Source organism: Orycteropus afer, unplaced genomic scaffold (genome assembly GCF_000298275.1).
Source record: "Orycteropus afer afer isolate SDZICR_OR568_19922 unplaced genomic scaffold, OryAfe1.0 scaffold00523, whole genome shotgun sequence".
Taxonomy (NCBI): domain Eukaryota; kingdom Metazoa; phylum Chordata; class Mammalia; order Tubulidentata; family Orycteropodidae; genus Orycteropus; species Orycteropus afer.
In genome coordinates, this window is record NW_006922110.1 from 212293 (window position 1) to 217447 (window position 5155).

Below are 5155 nucleotides of genomic sequence, written 5' to 3' on the forward strand. Positions count from 1 at the left end.
TTTTTTAAGTCTAAAGTGTGCCTGATCCAAGTTGTAGTATTTTCAACTGCCATATGTGCATTTGAGAACTGGCAATGAATAAGGAAGACTGAAGAAGAATTGATGCATTTGAATTGTGGTGTTGGTGAACAATATTAAATGCACCATGGACTGCTCATTTGTTCATTCATCTAACGAACAAACCTGCATTGGAGGAAGTGCAGCTGGAATGCTCCTCAGAGGTGAGGATAACCAAAATTCATCTCTTATAATTTGGTTATGTTGTCAGAGGGGAAATGTCCCTGGAGAAAGATACCATGTTAGGTAAAGTAAAGAGCCAGTGAAAATGGGGAAGATAATGAGATGGATTGATACAATGGCTGCAACAATGGGCTCAACAAATGATTGTGAGGATGGCACAGAACCAGACAACCTTTCTTTCTGTTTTACATAGGATCATTATGAATCAGTCAACTTAATGGTGCCTAACAAAAACAGAATAGAGGCAGACATATATTAGGTACCCAGAAAATATTTATATAATGAGTATAGCCATATGTGAATAAATAGAATGACTGGGGCTCTTGTCCTTGGTTCTTGAGCTGCCTAAGTAATTATTGTACCTCACAGAGTTCAGAAATCACAGATAGGAGACACACTCAATAGTTAATAGTGGGAAGTATATGGATGGAGAGAGATATGTACCCACGGTCCAACTTACAAATAGGTTGTGATGAAAAAAGTTAAACTGTGAGCAGTTTTTTTAATTCTGGAGCACAGTGGTACAATAGAGATTTGTTTCCCAACTGCCTCATAAAGGCTTATTCAGCTCATATTTTAGATGGATTATAATGTTAATTTTCCTATTATTTCTTACTGATGCTATGTGGAATGTTTCATTCAGAATCTCTGGTCCTCTATGAACATACGTTTACTTCAGTGGACAGTAGCCAGGGTAGTACTAAAATATGTATTAAACTAGTCTGGAAGTGTTGCGGGAATTACTCTTCCAAATGCTCTTACGTGCATGTGTGGGTAAAGTTTACTGAAACTGGAAGACATCAGTTAAAGAACTAATCTGCTTTGCTTCTACAATTTTAAACCAGCACATTCCAACACTTAGAGTCGTGTAAGAGAAAGTCACACAATTGTCAATCTCCTTTTTCTTGCTTTACTCCAGACATTGCTATTCTTTGGTTCATTTTATCCACAGCCCACAACTCTTTGTCTCAGTCTCCTGTTTTCATTCTTGCAACAGGATTTTGGATTTGGTGACTGATCTAATGTATTCAGTTTGAAGTTCTATGGTCTAATTGACTTAGAGTCAAAATGAACTCTTGGCTTTTCTGCTTCTGAGGTACATTCTCTGGTTGCTCAGAATACAAACCCTTATTTGTAGACAATTATTTGTACTGTGAATACTCTGTCTCATCCCTCGTGGGTGGAACTAGAGCACTGACAGATGTAGTCAATATGTCAACACTATGTGAAGTAGTCTATATGTTTAGTTGGATTTTTATTTTTTTCCGACCAAATTATCTTTTTATATACCAACCATTTTACTATTCTTTTGTTTCAATGCTGATTCGGCATTGATTATTGTCTATGTAAACTTTTTTTTAGGAGCTCTGGTAGCATAGTGTCTAAAGCATTTGACTGCTAACCAGAAGGCTGGTGGTTCAAACCCACCAGTCACTCCTCAGAAGGAAGGTTGGGCAATCTACTTCCGCAGTGATACTGCCTTGTAAACCCAAGGAGGGGTCTCTATGAGTCAGATACAACTTGAAGGCAGTGAGTTTTGAGTTTTTTAAACTGTTTTTTAGTTCAAGAAGATAATACTCTTGCTTGGTGCCCTTGTCTTGGTTGAGGAAAAACAATTTTGTTCCGCTCAAACAAATACCAAAGGAATTATTCAATCTTCTTCTCTACCCACCAGAGGGGCCGATAGGATTTTCTCTGTTATGCCACCTATGATATGAGCAGAAGACATTAAAGTCTTCTATAGGAAGAAGCAATTTTGGTTACAGGACTTTAAAGAAATACTATCAGTATATGGGAGCTCTGGTAGCATAGTGCCTAGGGCACTTGACTGCTAACCAGAAGGCTGGAGGTTCAAACCCACCAGCCACTTCTCGGAAGGAAGATGAGGCAATCTACTTCCATAGTGATACTGACTCGGAAACCCAAGGAGGGGTCGCTATGAGTCAGGTCCGACTCAACGGCACATAACAACAACATCAGTATATAGTGTCCATAGTTTTGGAAATTATAAAATTTCTAAGATGATATTTTGGTCCTCTAGTGGCACATAACAACAACAACAACAGTGCTTCTCTAATGGAAAGAACCACAAATGGGTGGATAGCTTTAAACAAACAGGAATTTTTTCTCTTATACTTTAGGAGGCTGGAAGTTTAAGTTCAAGGTTCTAGCTCCAGGAGCTGAGTAAAAGCCCCTGAACTTTGGGATTCAGCTCTGAAGCTGGAGGCTTGTCTTAACTCAGACAGCTGCTGGCTGTTGAGGTCGACAAACTCAAGGCTGACAAGTACAGTGGCACAGTACCAAGATTACAAAAAAATATGGCATTCTACTAGGTCAAGTCCAGAAAGAGTCCTAAGATTGCCAGTGCCAGCATGGCAGCCTGTTGAATGAAGACTCAGCTAAATTCAGATTCCAAGTTTGCCACCTCTCTCAAGGCTTCTCCTTATACTGGAAGCAGACCATACCCCTAAGGCAGCTACTCATCTGGTCACAGTAGATTCCACCACAAATTTGATTACCAGTCTCATCATGGTGAATAACTACATCTAGCTAACCAACCACTCAAAACCAAGCCCAGTCAAGATGACTCATAATCTTAACTACTACTGATGATATCATCTTATTTTATTCTAATTAGTTACTCACTGCTTCAGTTATGTATCGTCATCAAAATACTCCATAACAAACAACCACAAAACCTTAGTAGGATATGAAGCAATAGGAAGTCATTGTTCACATGGCTGAGGTTTTGGGCAGAAGAGTCTACTGATCTTGTCTAGGCATTTTCATATGTCTGATAATCAGCTGGCTATTGGTTGAACTAGGTTGAACTTGGCTGGGCTTGATCATATGTCTACAGTTCAGCTAACTCACTCATGTGTCTGTGGATTGGCTATAATTCATATATCTCTCAATTTCCTCCCAGAAAAAAATGGGGTAGCTTCTACTTATCTTTTTAAAGTGATAGCAGAGAGCAAGAACAATCACACACCAAAGTTCAAGCTAATTTAAAGCTTCTAGCTTTTACTTGCATTCAAACTTAAACCAAACTTACTATCGTCAAGTGGGATCTGACCCACAGCCACCTCTCCTTGGGCTTCCGAGGCAGTATCACTGCAGATGTAGATTGCCCAACCTTCCTTCTGAGGAGCAGCTGGTGGGTTTGAACCACCAGCCTTCTGGTTAGCAGTCAAATAAATACTTAGGCACTGAGCTACCAGAACTCCCATATTTCAATAAAGCTATTATTAAAATGTCGGGGCCGACTCGACGGCACATAACAACAACAACAACAATTATTAAAATACTTCAAATTTGGTGTCTTTTCAATGTTATTGCATGTATAAGATACAGCATTTTTATATCTGTTTTGTTTTGATGCTTAAATTCATGAGCAATAAAGGAAAATTTTGTATTAGTTAGATATTTTCAAAGAATTTTGTAGCACATTCTTAAAATTGATTTTGGTTTAAAAGGGAAAAACCAAACCTACTGCCATCAAGTCAATTCTGACTTATTGTGACCCTTTATGCAGAGTAGAACCATAAGTTTTCCAGGTAAATCTAAACAGAAACAGACTGCCTCATCTTTGTCCTGTGGAGAAGCTGATGGGTTTGAACCTCTGACCTTTTGCTTTGCAGCTGAATGCCTTAACACTACTCTAGAGCTCCTTGATTTTGGTATAGTCCTCAGTTAAATGCAATGTAAAACCTTACAATGTTAAGGAGAATAAAAGTAAATGAGATAAAGTAAATCATTGTCTTTGGAAAACATAAAACACTATACAAATGGATATTGTTATTACAGTAAAGTAAAAGGGTATAAATTTATGATTTTAAAGTATCAAATATATTGTTAAATATTTATTCATTGTCTAGGCTTTTTCTTTGCTCCAAGTTCCATTTACTTTGAATCACTAACAGCATAATCACATTGTGATACAAAATATAATATAAGAACACTTTGAAGTGCCTATTAGATACAAGGCACAGGTTCTGGGAGAATAGTAGAATACACTGAAGAGTAATACAAGGTCTCTTCCTTCAGGATTAAAGAAAATATTAAAAATTTATTTTAATGGAAAAAATTGCTTCTCATATTCTTTTTGTTATTGTCCTGGATCCCTTTCACCATGAGCCATTTAAAGGAGAAAAAAAAAAAAAAGATGGTATTTGTAGATTTGCTGATATTGTAGCATAAGGTAAATATTTGTAATCTTAAATTTGATGACAAGTTAGAGTTATTATTTAAATTTCACAAGAACGTTGTCTGCATGATAGTTGCATAAGGCCTTGTTATCTACGCAAAAAGCAGTGCTTGGGCTGGTTTTCACTACATATCATTATGTTAATGAATTTTCCCTTAATAATAACTATATAAACTCAATATGGCAAATTGAATGAGTCATCCTATACTCAGAATTATTATTTTTTAAAGTATCATGGGTATAGATTGCAAGATAATTTGATTTATTCTTTTTATTTTTCTCAGATATTTGCTTTAACAAAAATAAAAGACCAAATGTATTAGATAGAACCAGATGAAACTCTTCTTTTTGTAGGCCCAAACTGGTCAAAAATTGGCAATTTTATGTGATTCAACCAAATAAAAGCACTATTGCTAAATTGTATTGCGATACCACAAGGATGTGCTTAGTGCCATTTACTTACAAAACTGTATTTTCCCTCCTACAGTAAGATATTAAGTAAAACTCCAAATTGGTTGATGTTAAATTTCATCATAGTTAACTCCCCCAAGATAACTAGTTCGTGGATAGAAACCCAGTATTTCTTTTTACTAAATCTCTGTGATTTTGTAACTAACAATAATGTAGGATTTTTGGAAGAAAATTTATTTTTGTAACCAAAACCTGTGCCATTTTGAATGTTTTTGCTGTATTAGTATTCCATCTACC